This window comes from Dendropsophus ebraccatus, chromosome 6, assembly GCF_027789765.1.
Source record: "Dendropsophus ebraccatus isolate aDenEbr1 chromosome 6, aDenEbr1.pat, whole genome shotgun sequence".
NCBI classification, from domain to species: domain Eukaryota; kingdom Metazoa; phylum Chordata; class Amphibia; order Anura; family Hylidae; genus Dendropsophus; species Dendropsophus ebraccatus.
In genome coordinates, this window is record NC_091459.1 from 51,978,095 (window position 1) to 51,998,204 (window position 20,110).

General features: G+C 39.0%; 1 protein-coding gene across 8 annotated transcripts in view; it reads left to right on the forward strand.

Moving 5' to 3' along the window:
- The first annotated feature begins 461 nt into the window (after window positions 1–461).
- The window catches only part of EYA4 (EYA transcriptional coactivator and phosphatase 4), a 251,265-nt gene continuing 231,616 nt past the window's right edge, over window positions 462–20,110 (forward strand). For all 8 annotated transcript variants that reach the window (XM_069973713.1, XM_069973715.1, XM_069973714.1 and 5 more), the window contains exon 1: window positions 462–868. The gene's annotated coding sequence lies outside the window, so the exon portion shown is untranslated. The remainder of the gene's footprint in view (window positions 869–20,110) is intronic.

Genomic DNA, 20,110 nt, shown 5'->3' on the forward strand with positions numbered 1-20,110 from the left:
CTATGGTCGTGAATGTTCGTGTGTGTATAGGGGCATAAGCATTTCATTTGCAATCTAAGGTAGACCACAAATAATTCCTTCGCTGCTGTTTTATATGATTGTTTAAAAGTCTAGAACACATTGCAAAGTAAGGTTTTCGGCAGGAAAAATATCATTCGGAATTTGTACTTCAACTGGAATTTTATTTCCATTTCCGCACTGGCATCTAGTGGAGAAAAAAGAAAGGTAAAGGTTCTAGCACGACGTATGTAGATAAAATGAATTTTTGTATCAGACGGATGCAGATGTGAGCAGGCAGGGGCATATAGCAGCGTAGCGAGCAGGGCAGAGAGCTGTGCACTGTCACAGGCTGGTAATGTGAGAGACTATCAGTAGAAAGAGAAACAGAAAGGGGGAAGGAGGGTGCGAGAATTCCTGAGGACTTGTACTCTGTCTGCAGCACTCAGACTCTGTGTGGGAAGAAAAAACACCAGTGTGGAGCTGACCAGAAGGAATTACTCTTTTAAACACATGCTACACACAGAGAGTGAGCCAATGACAACCCGCAGCTATCTTTTCTGAAGACCAACATGAGCTCAGAGTCATCAGCACCAGCAGAAGCACCTCTGTGCTGAGCAGCAGTTCACGTGGGATTGCCACTTGCCCAAACCTTTGACTTGTCTATCCCCTTCCGATGACTTTATGTTGAAGTGAATACATAAGGGCTGCTGAAGGAGTACTGGAGTTGCACCTCTTCTGGCTGCTTATGTGATCTGAAACAGTTGTGTAGGGGACAGTCACTCTTAATAGTGGGGACTTGATCTTCAAGGAGCCACCTCCAGTAACTGTCAGGAGGAGCAAAGATAAGGTAGCAGGATTGTAACAGAAGGTGAGTTATTCTATCCCACCCCAGTTCCCTTCCAGCAAAAAAACTTGAAAATGTGTTGGTTGCTATCAGATCACCAGTTATGGGTGGTGTGTGGGTTAAGGGATCAATCAGTGACAGACGCCTGGGAAGGAGCCTCCTAATGTCAAGAAGGAAAGTTTTAGGGGGAGGTGTCCTGTTTGTTTGGGATCATCTCTGCCTACCGAGCTTTTTTTTTTTTTTTTAATCACAGTATTGCATTTCCCACTATAACATTCTGCTTTATTTCCACATTCCTTGGTTTAATACTAATATAACATCATTGTCAAATTATTATTATATTTTAATAGAAATTTTTGAAACTCATGCTCTAGGTTACTTGTTTAGTTTTATATAGGTTTGGTTCAGTTAATTCAATATATTTATATAAATAAATACATAGGTGATCACATTGTTGCTAACAGAACGACTTTTGCAAAATTATACACGCTTAAAAAAGAAATAAAAAATATTTCTCTCTGTGTGCATACAATTGTATATCATGCACCAATTATGTTGCTTAATATGGTATCTTCATTATTAATCCAATAGATAATGCAATCTGCAAGCCCCAGTTTTGTCTGTTCTTTCCTATATATCTGATACTTCCTCTTCCTTGATAGAGACACCATTCAATGTTGCTGGCTCTTGTGTTTTGGTATGAAGACAGTTCCACGTGGAGCCAGTGTGTGTATGTGTTTGCATTTGATCAGTGTGAAGGCAACAAGATTCTCTGTTTTCAAACCAAATGGGCTCATGGCCATATGTTTGCCGATCTGGCTGCCTTTCTTAACACTACGAAAACCTGATACCCTAGGAAAAAAATGCTTTAGCTTGAATTTCACACATTGGCCCTAAGTACGTAACACTTTTCCTCATTCGCTTTAATGTACTTTCACCTATAAGATGAACACTTTACCATCAAATGTCATGAGTGTACACAAATGAAGTTTTTAGGTATTTGATTAAAATGTTTTTATATATATATATATATATTTTTAGTTTTTATTTTATTTTTTTGCAGAGAAGATAAGCTTTATAAAAAACTAAAAAGCAGGAAACACATTGATGATAATAGGCTGTTACAAGAGAGGTATAAATTTCAGTATACATAGCTGCGTATAAGTGCACTTATATTATTAGGCACTACAATTATATTCCCCCATGAAATTATAATTATTTAATGCAAAACTATGAATAGTAAACTATAATTTGTTTTAATCATACTAAACTATTAGCATTATTCATTAATACATTACTTATAAATACAATGTAGTTGTAGTTAGCTATTTTTGTTAACATGTAGCGTCCGGCTGGAAAGCTGTACGCATTTTCCGTGTTACACATTCGAATAACATTTTATACTATTTCAAATCTATCAATTGTTTATGTTTTTATGTATTTTAATTCATGTACATATGCAGTAAGGCCTTTATATATTATCCACTCAAATGTATTTTATGTCATAATGGTATTTTTCTACCACTACAACATGGTCAATGGATGACACAACCTGGGGGCTGTTTATTTTATATTATTGTTACTGATTTTCTACCTTTAGTTGGAGTTGTCACATATCGTACAATATAAACATCGCTTTGGAATTAAGCTGTAAAGTGCAAGTGTCAGTAAATGTTCAAGGTTCATTCTGAGGATCAGACTGGCCTGTGCGTCAGGGAGAGATTGTCTCATTCTGCATGATGCCTGAATAGCTGTGATGCATTCAGCATACCTCTATGTTGCAGCTGCTGATCGTATTTCATAGAACTGGTAAAGCACTTAAAAACTAAAATTAGGCACTGTCTGGTTGTAAATATTTCAGATTGCAACATGAAGAACTAAACAGGGAGGATTTCCCAATGAAGCAGAATATGTGAGCTTCTAGCTGCTTCTATAATTGTTTTTGTGAGGCCATTTAATGTTTAGATTAAAACATGCTGTTGTCTAGAGATGTCTTTTTAGGTGATTTTATAAGGATCTTAAAGTCACTGCTTCTATTGCTTCTTAACGCATGTTACCGCTATCTTACATATAGTTAATAGTTACATAGTTAATACGGTTGAAAAAAGACACATGTCCATCAAGTTCAACCAAGGAGGGGATATATCTCACTAGTTATTTACAAGCTCTGTGTTACCCGGCCTATGAATTTTAATGGTGCATAGAAACATTACTATAGATAATCAAACACACACATATATCTATGTGTATATATATATATATATATATATTGGCAGTGAACTCTTTACCGGTCTATTGTCTTTTATTGTGTTTTTTGGTTTGCTTTTAGAGAATCTTATACTATTTGACATAGTTACTGTGTTCTTTAACAGGCCTCAGCATTTCTAAACCAATTGTTTATTTGAATGATGCCTGTTCCCATAATTTATTGATGTTCTTTAGTGTCACAATATACAGCTAACCGTGCAGTATTGTCTCTATGGTTGTTACAAGGAACTTCTAGCCTGCCACAATTGCATAATGTGCGGCCACATACCTTTAGAGTCATTCTATATATATATATATATATATATATATATATATATATATATATAAAACTTTCTTTTCCATTTTCTCATTGAAACAAAATCTCATCCTGTAACTTTAAGAAAATGCTGATGAACAGGCTTTTAGGCTAAAGAATTCTTTCCTTCCATCAATGCAAGCTTTAGAGGGCACATGGTAGAGGTTTCGGTGCCTCTCACGTCCTGGTTTTCTAAATCTGAAAAATTGTAAAATAAACTAAAGCATTTGGAAGTTTGTTATAGACAGTTATATTCATCCGTGCCGCCTCTCAGGGACTCTGGGCGCTTTTTAAACCATATTTTGTCACAAGGGATGTGATAGAAATGAGCCTGACTGTAACCTTTCATGTCATTGAAATGTGCTAATTGATCGCAGAGACCCTGACAGAATTGCAGAGTTTGATATTTGAAACCTTTCAGCGTTGGCATGGCCCTGTTGCCCCAGAGATTTCGGGGCATGGTTTTGCCGATGAAGTAAAATATTTTACTACTGTTGAAGTGCAAAGGAAAAGAGCTTATGAAAAATAAACATTATTAACGTAGGTGAACATACTATGATACTATTTGCGGACAGCTCTGTATTTTGATTGGCATCTACTTTTCTGAAAGCTACTTTTTAATGTTCATTTGCTGTTACAGACACAGGAGTCTTTTTAAGATTCGAATATGCATTGTGCAGTATCTGGCTGTGTGGTGGATCATGTATAGTTTGGCTATAAAGGCTTCATTTTAAAGGCTTCTGTTTTGTTGCCTTTGGTATAAACCTTAATGTGTTTAGTTTGTGTATTACACATATGTATTAAAATAGGCTTGGCTTTTGGGTATTGTAATTTAACATTTTTCTTGGTGTATTTGTAGCCAAAACCAGGAGTGGAAATGACAGGACACAATTATAATGGCAAGATTTGCACAATTTGGCTATCTTTGGCTAGTATTTCCATCAGTTTTTATTAAACAAGAAGTGAATTGAAAACACAAAGGGGCTTGGTTCACACTATGTAAAAATTATGTTGGTCTTTCATAACAAGGGCCTTTATTGTGAAAATAAGATCTACTATTTCAAAAATAATGGACGTCATTTGTGCAATGATAGCCATTGTTATGAAAGACAGCCGTCATTTTTACATAGTGTGAACCTAGCCATGCTGAGCAAAACATTCCATTATAATTGTGCCCTGTCAGTTCCACTCCTGATTTGGGGTGAAAAAAAATGTAAAGAAAAGACTGAAGGAAATACTATGTGTGAACAGAGCCTAAGGTTATGTTCCTACAATGTCTTTTTTGGCCACTTGAGTCCAAATAATGGCTGTTATTTGGGCTCAAACAGCCAAAAGAAACATAGCCTTAATTTTATAACATTGAATTGATCTTAGTAAATATGCCACCTATAAAAACATACCCAACCTCTGAATGGTTATACTCATATTTTTTTTTTCGGAGTATAATTATTTAGTGGTTTGGTATGTTTTGATGGTGGTATATTTACAGTGCCATAACCCATGTTGGTTGTGCCATTAAGACTATATCCAGCTCACATATGAATGTTCTTTATCAGTTTGGTGGTTATTTGCATGCTACATATATTTGGTGCATATAGATATGAGTAATAGTTATATTCAGTAAGAGTGTTTAAAAAAAAAAAAAAATGTGTGTTTTCTTAGGGAATTGGATACAAATGACAATGGGGTAAAAAACCAAAAAATTGTCTGGTTTTACCCACAGCAACCAATCACAGCTCAGATTACAGAGCTGTGGTAAAATTAAACCCGAGCTCTGATTGGCTGCTATGAGCAAAATCAGACAGTTTTGGTTTTCCTGTTTTTCCGATATATATGAAGAGAAAGAAAAAAATGGATTCCCCACTTTTTAGAATTTCTGGAACTCAAATACATATATTGTTATTTAAAATCTACCAGTCTTGTAAATAAATCATTTCAGCAATGATAAAAGAATATATGTGAAGGGAAACCTGTATTTTAAATATTCTAATATTTCTAAATATTGGGGGTAAATAGCTGTATCATATACTGAATTGTAATGGTTCTAACACTATTACCTTGCAGCAATACATTTATATGAGCAAAGTATGTGGGTGAATATATGTTTGCTCCATTCCAAGTATACTTGAGATTGCTTTAACATTGACCATATACCTACATAGGTTGTTCATGCTTTTTAAAAGTGACAGAAAAAAAAGTCTTGTGGAAAAGCTGTTATTTGCTTTTACAGTACATATAACTGACCTTTCGCGACTATATTCACTTGCTTCTAATAATGCAGTGTGACAGACTTGTGTGAACTACTATATACCCGTGTGAATGCTTGTAAGTGGTGTAAAGTGTATCCTACAGATCATTTACATGTAACAAAAATAATGACATCCGTATCTATATCATGTATTACATGGGGCGGTTTTGTGCACTGTTTCTTTCCATATAATTTTTCTATGATTTAGCATTATGGCTGTAAATACAGCCAAAATCAATGGAAATACAGTCGATTTAGACGAGTAATGTGATATTAATATTACATTGATGATTTTTCTAGCATGGTTAGGTCACACAAGTTGGATGGATCAGAAGTATATCAGGGTTGCCGCATAACTTTTTTGTCTAGATTTTTCTCTCCAAAATCTTTAATATATTATTTATATGTTTATATATCTTTAATATATAAACATATTTAATATATATTTGTTATGACGCTATAAACTCAAAATCATAGGTTACATTTGTGTTGGATATTTTAGACTGAGATATTTCCCAGGTCAGGTTAATAGATAAATAGATAGGTGTTTTGATTTTAATGAAGGGAGTACTTCTTATGATTATTAGGAATGTTGGATTCATGTATATGCCTTTCAGATGCAGGGATGCCAGGTTATTGTCACCAATAACCAGCTGATTTGCTCCTTTTGTGATAGATTTCTGGTGCTTTTGATATGTTGCTGCCCATGGTAAGACTTACAATTCATTCTGTACTTGTTATTATCTATTCCGTCTCCTTCCCCAAGTTCTAAGCTGCTGCTTTCTGCTGAAGACACAAAAATCTGAATGTGAGCTCTCTGTCTCCCACTCTTCCTCCCTGCCTTTGGAGACAGCTAATGTAAACAAGTCCCCGGCAGGCAACATTGTAGCTTTTTTGTAATGCCGGGAGGGTTACTCTGAAGTCAAGTTGCTGATGAACTGACTATGAATAACCCTCCCAGCATTACAAAAAAGCTACAATGTTGCAGATAAAGCCAGTCAGGGACCTGTTTACTTGGGGGGGGGGGCAGGGAGAAAAGCTCACACACAGAATTTTGTGTTTTCAGCAGAAAGCAGCAGCTCAGAACTGGGGGAAAGAGACTGAATAGATAATAAGTATGGAATGAATTGTTAGTCTCACCTTGGGCAGCAACATATCAAAAGTTATGTTCCAGTGGAATACCCCTTCAATTATATACAGAATGTGGACTTTGGTTTTCTGATGGACCAAATATATTTAGTATGCCTACAGCTGTCAACACTGACTAAAATGTTTAGAGACCCACAAAACTTTACCTCCCCCATCATGCATTCTTTACTGAGTTTTACAAATAAATATTGGTTTGTTTTTGGAAAAAATCCTGTCCAGGGGTGTTACAAGTGACCATCAAATGTCATAGCAAATAATGATCATGAACATTATTTGTGGGCATCTTTTGGTGCTAAAATGACTCCCCATTGCGGGAACATAGCCTGTGGCTTTCATCATCCATAGTTATCTGTAACTGGGTCCTACAGTACCTTCTATGCTTGCTGGCTTAGCAGTTACACTTAGGTAATTATACCATTCAAGATATATGTTGAAAATGACTTATTTCCAATATACTGTATATTGAATAATTTACTGTCATTCAAAAGATTACCTTTCAAGATCAGGGGTTTGTACTTCAGTGAAAACTATGACTTCAGCTAAAACCATGAGCACATCATGGCATCAGCCCTAACCCCTGTGTGGCTGCAATGTGATATTATGATTACAGTTATTCCTACTTGTGCTGCTGACTTTGCAGAAGTGCATTGGGACATCGCTAGAAAAGATAAGAAGGAGAAACTGTTAGTGCAGATGAGTGTCGGGTTCTTTCATTTAATGCACAAAAGTCAATCTAAACAAGAGGGAAACATATGATATAAGGACATAAATATGTTACCCTACTATAGTTATACATTTAATTGACACCTAATGTAATAATAAAGAGGACAATCCTTTCATAGATTAAATTTTTTATGGGAACCTATCAAACTGAAAATACAGTCCAGTCTGGAGGCATCATTTTGTTGGAAAAGGTCCAGAATATTGTCATTTATTCATGTAAATATAAACTCATTCTGGACTAAGCAGTCAAATAGGTGGTCCTAACCAGTGATTGACAGTTATAAGTACATAAGTGTTCATATAGAAAAAGCTGTCAATCATAATTTTCAGGACCATGCAAAACCTTGGGGGGGGGGATGAGTTATATATGTCAGTCTAAATACAATTATACCAATTTTTACATACATTTTCTAATGTTTTAACCCCCCCCCCTTTTTTTTCTCTCTTGCAAATAATAATAATAATTATGGCTGTATGGAATATATTTTTGTGCCATGATCTCTAGTTTTTATTAGAATCATATTTGTGTACATCTGACTTTTTATCACTAACTAGAAATTAGCAAAGTAGCCAGAAATTTGTTTCGCGAGCTTCTCAAATTTTGGGTCAAATTAGTAAATAATTGCTAATAAAATCTTAATAAATTTCAATAAAACAGCCAAACTATAGTATCTACAAGATTGGGACTATTACAAAAGGACAAATTTGTTAATGCATGTTTTTGTAAAAGTGTCAAACATTGGAAAATCATAATTTGAAAAAAAAATTGTCAGTCATCCAGTCAATCAATGGAACCCAACTTGTATAACACAACAACTTGTATAACAGTAGGAGTGAAGTGCAACCATTGATTATATAAAGCACACACTCAGTTCAGTAATGAAACCAAGTTTGTATAACACAGTAGGAGAGGAGTGCAACCTCTGATTATGTAGTGCATGCTCCATTCACTGATTCCAATAAATTGGTGTAACTCAATACAGTGCCCAATGGGTGAATAATATGGACAGTGTCTTCACTGGTCCCAATGAATTCCTATAGGCACCCAGTTACTTAGTAAAGTGGCCACTTGGTTGGCAGCTACTACAAACAATCACCCACAATCAGCCTTCCTATCCTCTCCTCTCTGTCCCTATATCACTCTGTTAGTCCCTCCCTGCTCTGCCGCTATCCTGCTCTCTACTCCACACCCAGCCTTATAAAGAGGGGGAAGGGGAGGTGCTGACATCACAGAGGGGCCTGCCGCTGATTGGAAGGGTACTAGGGATTATGGTTAATCCCTTTCTCTTCCCAGTGTTGCTCCAGACAGCATGTGCGGCTGCCATGTTGTTTTTTTTGCGAATTACCTCAACGAATTGGTGGGAAATTCCTAATCCCTTTGCCTGTTTCTTTCCATTCTATGTCTTGTTCTTAGTTCATCTTGGTACTATCTGACTTTTGGTTCTCCGTTTACCTTGTTGCATCTCTAGCTTTCGTCCTCTATTCGTTTGGTCGTCCGTTCCTCGCTGCTTTCTTGGTCCTGTCTTTCTGAGTGTCTTGTGACTTGTCTACTTGTCTACTGTCATTGTACCTTGTTCGCCCTCTCTGTTACTATCTCTTGCTTTCGTACCTTGCTTGTCTGGTATCCTACTCAGCCCATTGTGCTATTTATTTTATGTCCTGTATTTTGTCTGTCTGAGAGCAGGGACTGCCGCCCAGTGGTGGATGGTCAGTTAGGACCTGCTCTGCAAGTAGGTAGGGACAGCGTGGGGGGTGATAGCCATAGGGCCCATTAGTCCTGTGTGTCTTTTGTCCTCCGGGGCCTGACATTAACCCCTTAAGGACAGAGCCAATTTAGATTTTTGCGTTTTCGTTTTTTCCTCCTTGTGCTTAAAAGGCCATAGTACTTACATTTTTCCACCTACAGACCCACATGAGCCCTAATTTTTTGCGCCACTAATTGTACTTTGCAATGACAGGCTGAATTTTTTCATAAAGTACACTGCGAAACCAGAAAAAAAATCAAAGTGTGGTGAAATTGAAAAAAAAAACACATTTTGTTTATTTGGGGGGTATTTGTTTTTACGCCATTCGCCCTGGGGTAAAACTTGACTTGTTATGCATGTTCCTCAAGTTGTTACAATTAAAACAATATATGACATGTATAACTTTTCTTGTATCTGATGGCCTTTAAAAAATTCAGACCATTGTTACCAAATATATGTTCCTTAAAACTGCTCTATTCCCAGGCTTATAGCGCTTTTATCCTTTGGTCTATGGGGCTGTGTGAGGTGTCAGTTTTTGGGCCATGTTGTTTACTTTCTATCAGTACCTTGTTTGCGCATATGCGACTTTTTGATCGCTTTTTATTACAATCTTTCTGGATTTGATGCTACCAAAAATGCGCAATTTTGCACTTTGGGATTTTTTTGCGCTTATGCCGTTTACTGTGCGAGATCAGGAATGTGATTAATTAATAGTTCGGGTGATTACGCATGCGGCGATAGCAAACATGTTTGTTTATTTATTTATTTGTTTATTTATAACCTGGGAAAAGGGGGGTGAATTAGACTTTTATTAGGGGAGGGGGCTTTTTACTAATAACAGTACTTTTTACACATATACTAGAAGCCCCCTAGAGGGACTTGTAGTATATACACTTTGATCTCTCATTGAGATCTTTGCTGTATAGATATACAGCAAAGATCAATGAGATCGGCACTCGTTTGCTTTCGGCTGCCCCTGGACTCATGACACGGACTCATGACATGGAAAATTTCATTGAGTGAAGTTGAACTTTCTATTTCAAAACATAACAGAACACAAAGGGATTTCCAAATGGATAGATAACAAAGCCATTTCTATCATTTCAACGTCTCAGGTTGAAGAGTGGATAGAGGTGCAGGTAGGAAAGAATTCCGTATGGAGCTTTAGGGGCGCAAACAGAGGCATGCACATTTGCACATTTGTTTGGCTTGAACAAGAGGCATAATAGCCTTGAAACACGTTTTCTTTTACAAATCAAGAATCCTGAAAAATGGCTTGGCATCCACTATGGCTTCTCTATGCACCTCTATAGTTCCATACAGAATTCATTCCTGCCTGCACCTATATCAAGAGAGAATTCTTGGATAATTCTGCCAGTTGACAATGAACTTGTAGAGACTCTATACATCATTAGTTAACTTTAGTTGCTAAATAGATGTTAACCTGAAGGAGATTTGAGCAGTCAATTGTCTAAATAGGATATCACAAATGCTGTTATTCTGAGGAATGTGGATAGAACCACAATTACTTACTCAAACATCCTGATGACAGGCCAAAAATTACTAAAGTAAAGATGAGCATCTTTTAAGTTAAGTTGATTGTGGATATTCATTCTCCATGGAAACAGAGACCACCAACCAGTTTTTCTCCATTATGAAACTCTTCTTTATTATAAACTTGTTAGGTAGGGACAGTTACCAGTCACCAATGTCCTTCCGGAAAGAGAAAAAAAATTAAATGGATGGTAGAACCTCTTTCAATACTCTTTCCAATGCGCCTATTATGATTACCTATTTTAGTATCTGGAGCACAATTGGATTCTCTGGGTTGCCAAACGACATGTCTATAGAAATTGGAAGACCTTACATAGTACAGTTGAAAAAACTTCTACTTACACATATACATTTTTAACAACTTAAAAGTAAGAACTTGTCTAAGCATGTTTTGAGGCCCATGTAATAGAAACCACTTTCATAAAAAATATTTAGATGAGAATTGAGATGAAATGAGATGAGATATTAGTGCACCAACTTGGAAGTTTCAGTATATCCCTGGGGTCATAAGCTGGCGTCCTTAGACAAGAAACAAAACTCGCCCTTGTCTTGACGCATCACTGATTGTCAGACAGCCTTATCGTAGCTCTGTTTCTTGGTGATCTTGGGTTTCTTTGATGCTTAAGAAAAGTCTACAAATTTTTTGTACAGCTGAGTGCTGACCACAGGGAACTCTCCCTTAAGGTCCCCATACATTAAACTTAGGTCGGCCAAACACGCGGTGAGAGATAACTGTTGGCTAAAAGTTATTGACGGTATATGCCCACCTGTACTGCTGCTATCTCTAACGCTGAGAGATTAGAAAGTCATTCTGATGGATTTACAAGCATGTTATCTTTTAATCTCAGTAAACTGGTGGTAAAGTTTTAATAAAGGCTATTTAGAAAGTTTCTTCATTTTGAATCCAGGAAATAAATGAACATTAAAAGAACTTTGGTACAAAAGTGTCTAGAGTCTACTGATAAAAACACAATTCTGCCACTCTTCTTTGTTTACTTTTTACAGCATTAGGCTATGTTCACACAACGTATTTTTCGTATTTCTACGGCCGTTGTTGCCGATTGCAACAATGGCCGTAGTTAATAGGAAAAAATATGTTGTCTATTTGTGAATAGCGGCCGCAGGAACACATGTCAGTGCACACTATGAAGCGAGCAGCTCCGGCCGCTCGCTCCATGGCGTGCAGTGGGAAGTTCTGATGCAGGCGCGCGCTGATGCGCCCGCATTTGAACTCTACAGCCATAAAGATCATCCTGATGATCTTTTAAGAGACCGGTCTCTTACGCCATGTGAACACGGCCTAACGTGTTATCTTTATTCAGTAGATCAATATTATTACAGGCATAACACATTAACACATTTAAATACCGTATTTGCTGGTGTCTAAGATGACTTTTTAACCCCAAAAAATCTTCACAGAAGTTGGGGGTCGTTTTATACCCCGGGTATGGTCGCCGCATATGGTGGAGGAGATCAACAACGTTTTTTATTGTTCAACTTCAGTTAACCCCTGTCTAACCACAGCAGGGCTCTGGCTTGTAAACCCTGCTGCGGGCAGGAGTTAACATTTTCGGGAGTATAAGGCGAACCCCTGAAAATCTTCTTAAGGCTACAAACCCACTTGGCGGGTCTGCAGCGAGTCCCCTCGCTGCAGATCCCGGCCCTATACTTTTAATGGCAGACAAAAACGCAGCAGGGATGTACATCCCTGCTGCGAGTTTGTCTGCAGCCCACCCCATTAACCCCCCGGCCGCCGAAGCTGATACTTCACCTGATCCCGGCTCCGGCGTTTCCCGATGTCTTCAGCAAGCCGGAGCGGGGACCAGGTGAAGTATATGCTACAGCCAGCCGCCCGCAGCCCCGGCCGCCCGATCACCCCCCCGCAGCACCGATCACACGCCCCCCCCGAAGCACCGATCGCACGCCCCCCCGCAGCACCGATTGCACGCCCCCCCAATCGCCCCCCCCCCCCCGCAGCCCCAGCCGCTCGATCGCCCCCCGGCAGCACCGGGCGGCCGGGGCTGCAGGGCGGCGTGCGAGCGATCAGTGCTGCGGGGGGGCGTGCGATCGGCGCTGCGGGGGGGGGGGGTGATCGGGCGGCCGGCTGGAGCATATACTTCACCTGGTCCCGCTCCGGATTGCTGAAGACATCGGGAACCGCCGGAGCCGGGATCGGGTAAAGTATCAGCTCCGGCGGCCGGGGGGTTAATGGGGTGGGCTACAGACAAACTCGCAGCAGGGATGTACATCCCTGCTGCGTGTTTGTCTGCCATTAAAAGTATAGGGCCGGGATCTGCAGCGAGTCTCGCTGCAAATACGCAGCGAGGGGACTCGCTGCAGACCCGCCAAGTGGGTTTGTAGCCTAAAAGTTAGGGGTCATCTTATACGCTGGAAAATACTGTTTTTGTTTTTTTTACTTTTTTTTATATATATAATCAACTTAACTTTATGCTGGCTCCAGTTTTGTAAGTTGAGCAGTATTGTATTTTAGTACCATTGTGGTGTATGTAAGGCTTTGTGATCTTATTTATTCTACTGTTTAGCAGTTGAGGTGACAAAAAAACTGAAATTTTGGAATCAGTTATTATTAATATTTCCTTATAAAAGTTAATTTTAAAGCTATGCTCCCACTATGTTTTTTTGGCCGTTTTACGGCCATCATTTTATTGTCAAATGACATCTGTTGGTAGAAAATAATGGCCATTATTTGCCATTAAATGACGGTCGTCCAATAAAAACAGCCCTCATTTTGATGATGTGTGAACATAGTCTAACAGTGTTTTGTGAATTTACTTTCATCTTATAACACCATGCCACTTGGCAGTCCTGGATGTCTCCACTAGGAGCCCAGCTTTTATGGTAACCCTTTGGCACCCCACTATCGTGTGAAAAAGCGTCCTTCATCTGTTAAACCCCTCAGATGCTGCGGTCGCTATTCACTGCAGCATGTGAAATTTTATTTCACCTGCTGCCGATGGTTGTCTGCTGTATAACACTTTCACCACCCATCTCATGCAAGCTTACCTACATGTGTGGTAAATTTTCTTAAGGGATTAAAATGTTAACACTTTTTTACTTTCTGTTTTTTTTTTTTTTGCAGAGATGAAAAGTCCAAATGATTTTAAGAAACTCTGTTATAGGTTTTATTAGGCAAAAAAAGCCTCTTTCTGTATTCAAAAGGCTGTTTCCCAGCACCCCCCCCCCCCCCCCCCCCCCCCCCTTTGGGACAGGGAGTCCCAGTCCTTTGCATGCTTAAAGACATGGCTTGGTATTGATTGACAGACATTCCTAAGCAAACAAGGTCTTCACTGCCCATGTGTACAGCTGCTGCACATCAACATTCAGTAGGAGAGAATCATGAGGGTTCTCACATTGTATGGTCAGCTCTCCTGTCCCACAACACCAATACCTTTGTAGTCACACAGTGACATTATACTGACTGAATTATTACATAACAAAGAGCATTGTCTCTTGGTAAGCTGCATAGCTGATAATATAATTAGCAAAAGTTAATAATGTAATAAACCTAAGTTAAATTGCCCTCAGCTGATATACAAAGGACTGGAACTTCCTGTGTTTTGTCTCTTTTTTTTATCAGAGAAAAGATCAAATATCAGCACAGAGGAATCGTGGATCACAGTTTCGCCATTGATTTAAACATAGAAAAACATAGAGGGAAAAACGAGTATATCGCAACCCCTGTTGATTTTCTAAAAAAAAAAAAAAAGTCACGACTCTTTAAAAACAAAGCCAGAACTTGACTGACTCACTGCACCTCATTATCTTCCTCATTGTTCTGTTTAAAAAGAGATGTGGATGTACAGTAGTAGTGTAAGTATTAATAATGTTCCTTTCTAATTCTATCATGCTTTGTATAATTTTTACATAATTTTTATAAATAGCAAATGCTTCCATCTGTCAGATTGAGGTGTCAGAAACTTTGCTCTTGGATGGATTGATGCCACCATAGATTTGTGAAAAGGCAACAGTAATATGGGAAGGTCAGCATTCGAATCACTTTGTAATTGCTGATTAGTTTAACATATTTTCATGTTTATATTACTACTAAGCATATTCATAAACATCTGTAAATTATATCAATTTATCATTAAGGCTTTGTTAATCTTAATGCATGTAATTTGCATAATACCAACGTATTTTTGCTTCAAAATGATAGGCATCCAAAAAGACAGCCAAAAAAAGGTGTGTTAATATAGCCTAGCAGTGCAAAACTGCTAACTTAAAGGGGTACTCCAGCGGGGAGGAACTTTTTTGCTGGGACCGCGTCTCGGCGCTTCAGTGCCCGGTTCCCGGCCGCTTCCGGGTGTCTGACGCAGACCCGAGACGTGACGTCTCAGGTCAGCTCAGCCACTCAGTGACAGAGGCGGGATCTGAGTGGACTTGAAACGGATCCCGCCTCCTTCACTGAGTGGCTGAGCGGACCTGAGACGTCACGTCTCGGGTCTGCGTCAGACACCCGGAAGCGGCCGGGAACCGGACACCGCCGGGACCCCCCGCTGGAACCGGGGAGGTGAGTGGACGTCTTTTCCCTCAGCCACCTCCTCCCCAGCAAAAAAGTGCCCCCCCCCCTTCTGGAGTACCCCTTTAATCTAGTATCTGAACCAGCTTATCCTGTCACCAAGACTTTTCTTGTGCTGCACCAGTTCCCTTGTAATACTTAAAATACACAATTACCAACATCCAGCATATATATATATATATATATATATATATATATATATAAAATCATTATTATTATTTTATGATTTTTTTTTTTTTTTTTGCTTTAAAGAGGTTGTCAAGGCTGGCTTAGAAAAACATGTCCCCTTTGTTCCAGAAACAGCATCACACCTGTTCTCAGTTGTTGTATGGCTTTGCGGGTACATTTCATTGAATTAAATGGAGCTGAAGTGCAATACCACACACAACTTGGGGACACAGGTGATGCTGTTTCTGCAAGTAGCCATATTTTTTTCTAATCCTGGATAATCCCTTTAAGCCAAAAGGAGCATACTTCAATAATACATGACCACCTTTAATGGTAATCCATTAGTTAAAGTTATGAAAAAAAAATATACAGTGGTGCCTTGGATTACGAGCATAATTTTTTCCCGCACAGTGCTTGTAATCCAAAGCAAATTTCTCGATACAAAATCATACCCCAAAATTATCATTTTTTTTTAAACAAACATTTTGAAACAGCTGAATATGTCATATTAGAAATTACTGTACAGTATAACAATCAGCTTGTGGAGTATAATGTATAGTAAGTACATAAAAATGAAAAAACAACAGCTGTTTGTAGATACAGAATGGAACTATGGATGCCTATAATGCAGTAGTATAGTACAACAGGCTAGAATAGAGAAGCAGGGCTGCTGTCAGAGGTCTGTATGGTCACATGACAGCAATGGGGAAGCAGCGTCTGTTCAGCATGGACCAATCAGGAAGTGAGAATCACAGAGCTGTGCAGGAGGACAGTGACAGAAACCTCTCTATACAGCAGTGTGAATGGCTGAGTGTAAGTGCAGGCACATTATAGCAGCTGCCGTGTGTATAGCTTAGTGTAAGTGCAAGCACATTATAGCAAGAATGGAGAGGATGGGAAACACTGACAGAGACAGAGACTGCAGGGAGCATGAAGGAATAAGAAGGGCATATGTGGGCACATACAGAACTCTCTGTCCAGGGAGAGAGGGGTTACAGATATGAAGTCCTGTCCCCTGATGTAAGTCCCAGCCTAAAATGGATCTGCTATGATTTGGAAAGTGAAGATTATAGTCCAGTGCTATAGACCATGCTATGCAAACCATGCCCCTGCTCCCCTTCCCACCCAGTACAAGGAGCTCTTAAACCAAAGCAATGCTCCTAAACCAAGTTTCAATTTTTAAAAACTGTGAGCTCTTCTTGCAAAGCACTCTCAATCCAAGTTAGGCTAAGTTCACACACCATCAAAAATAAAGAAAAGGAGGCCGATTTTGATATTTTAAAAAATGTCCGTTTTTGCCGCGATTTAACTGACTGCAATGGCAATGCATGGAGGTCAATGGGAAGATGGAGGTCCAATGCACACAATACATCGAATAATAGACGTTTTTACCGTGGACGTCAAATTAATAAACATGATCATTATTTTCGAACGTCTTTTGCAAACAGCTGACGTTTTTTATTAGTTGTTCACACACCGTTGACTTTTCAATGGACTTTTCAATTAAGTAACACCCAAAGTCCAATTAGTAACCCCAAACTAGAATAATGTACCAACAAGGGTAGGCCAGCCTGCTAAATGACGTCCATTATTTTAGACTCAAAATGACAGACGTCATTTTAAACGGAGCTGAAAAAACGTTGTGTGAACATAGCCTTACTCTTAAACCGAGGTGCCTTTGTATAAAATAACTTGTAAAGCGAATGCTCTACTATAACTAGTGGTGCCACCACGCACAATAGTGGTGGTTCCGTCTTTTCCTCCCATTGCCGCCCAGTTCCTCAGATCTCCTCTGGTTTATACTTATGCAAATGTCCAGTTTAGTGCACTGCAGATGGGCCCAGCATCTCCAGTGCACTGATATCTCCTCCCTTCAGTGATGAAGCACCTTCAGAATAAAGTCTGTCCTCAGGCTGACGCTTTACAAAGGGGAGGATATATCGGTGCACTGGGAGTACTAGGCCCACCTTCAGTGCCGGTTTTCTACTTGTACATTAGCTTTAACCAACGTGAGTGGTTTTAAAGAGGCAATGTTACTTTAGGCTATGTTCACACAATGTGAGACACCGGCCATTCTGTGACCCGGCCCCCTGGGAAACATGAATATGCAAAAGAAGACCCATTCATGTTTGCATATTCATGTTTCCCAGGGGGCAATGCACCTAGGATTTCACTGCATTGAGCGCTTTTACTAGCAGCCGGCAGTGTTATCATTTGGCTGGTCTCCCTAAGATCAGCGTTGTGTTTCTCTTATGGCTCTACTAGGCATTGCTCCCACCTAGCCAGAATCCTACTCCACACTGATGAGGAGCAACACCCCAAAACATCTATATGTGGATTGATACCTGGTCTTGGTTTTTGCAGTGTCATTGCATTGACTTATAGGGCCACTTAATATGATGGTTTTGGTGGTTTCCTTACAGGAGCCACCCCTTGGCTGGGTCCTTACCGGAGGGATATCTGGCTAGTCCTGTGTTTCAAGACTCTTCAATGAGACTCCACAAGCTCTTCTTTTGCATATTCATGTTTCCCAGGGGGCAATGCACCTAGGGTTACACTGCATTAAGCGCTTTCACTAGCAGCCGGCAGTGTTATCATTTGTCTGGTCTCCCGCTCTTGTTCTCCCGATCAGTACGACTTTGCCAAATTTGCCAACGTATCGTCCATGGACACCATTGTGATCTATGCTGTATGTTTTACATATTATATTGTTCACTAATGCACCAGTTAGTTATTTTACAATATAGTGTTAAAATCTCTGCAAGCAACAGTCATACACATTACTGAGACACAGATACACACAGATGTCAGCTGGAATGTTTCCCTTCTAACCTTATTCTGTGATGAGAAACCACTAATGCATTAAGTGAGCATTATACTACTTCACACTATATTAAATATAGGCCCTGAAGTCAAAATGGAGCCAAATTTGGGTTAGCTTGATGAGATGTTTTTCTTAAACCTGTTGATATATGTACACAGTTTGCCAGATTTATGTTAGTTGCGTTATGCATATGGCTAGACTACGAAGCTGATCAAATTGTATAAGTGTGCTGTAAATATACTCAGTATGACCCTGCTGCTGTATTTAGGCCCTCACGCTACAGAACTTTGTAAGCTTTCTTTGTGCTATCAGAACTGAATAAGAGATCTAAGTGTAAGAGGGGTACACATTATTTCCTCAATGTTATGTAAAGACTTGACACTTTATTGAAAATGTTAGATTTTTTTTTTCCTGTAGCTGTAGTTTACATATGTCATGTGTGCATGTATATTGTGTATATACTGTATAATAAGCACCTTGTTTACTGAATTGTAATGGACATACATACATCATGCTGTGAATTACTGAGCAGCAAGTATGGATGCCAGCATGCAAGACAAAATACCAGCACCAGCAGTATGAACTTGTCCTGTAAAAACTATGGAGCAGCATCCCTGCTACCTTCTAAGGACGTGTTAACCTGTGTGCACCGCATTTATCATTTTTCCGGGGGGGGGATGATACTGAAGCCTACACCAGCTCTGAGCTGGCATAGGTTTCAAATTATTTGCATGGGTGGGCTCCGTATGCATGGGATTTATGTAGAGGCAATGCGCCTCTTCATAAATCCTCTAAGCTTTGGAGCTGCTGGGACATTTGTAAGCCTGGCGTAAAAAAATGCCAGTTCAGTTCATTGAATAGCAGCCGCATAGAACCTGGCAGTTCACACAATCCATTGTGTGCAGTGGGGAATTTGGATGTGAGCGCACACTGGTGCGCCTGCATCCGAATTCAGAGGAAATGAAGGGTCACAGAACACAGTGTTTTACAAAATGTGAACATGGCCTAAGTTTGCACTCAGCGTCATCCTCATGAAAGTGTATGAGTTTGTCTATTTAATTCAAACAGAGCAGGAAAAGCACTTCATGGCACCCCTGATACTTTTAAAATTGCTCATTAGAAACATAAAAACACAAAAGTTGGTTGGTAGAAAAATACCATCTAATCTGCCCTTTTAGTATTTCCTTTCGTATTGTCTTAGGATAGTTATATGTTTATCCCAGGCAGGTTTATAGGTTTATTGTACATTTACCAACCACATCTGCTGGAAGTTTGTTCCAAAAATCTAGAACTTTTGTAGTAAAATATTTTCTTATGTTGCTTCTGATCTCTCCCCACAACTAATCTCAGATTATGTCCTCTTGTTCTTAATTTTATCTTTTATTATTATTATTATTATTATTATTATTATTATTATTATTATTAACCCCTTAAGGACAGAGCCTGAAATGGCCTTAAGGACAGAGACAAATTTTATGAATATGACCAGTGTCACTTTATTCATTAATAACTTCGGGATGCTTTTACCTATCCGGCTGATTCTGAGATTGTTTTCCCGAGACATATTGTACTTTACATTTCTGGTAAAATGGAGTCGATACTCATAACAAATCTTTATGAAAAACACCAAAATAACGTGAAAAATTTTGAAAAAATGCATTTTTCTAACTTTGAAACCTTTCTGCTTATACAGAAAATGGTTATGCCACATAAATTATATATTAAATAGCATTAGCAACATGTCTACTTTAT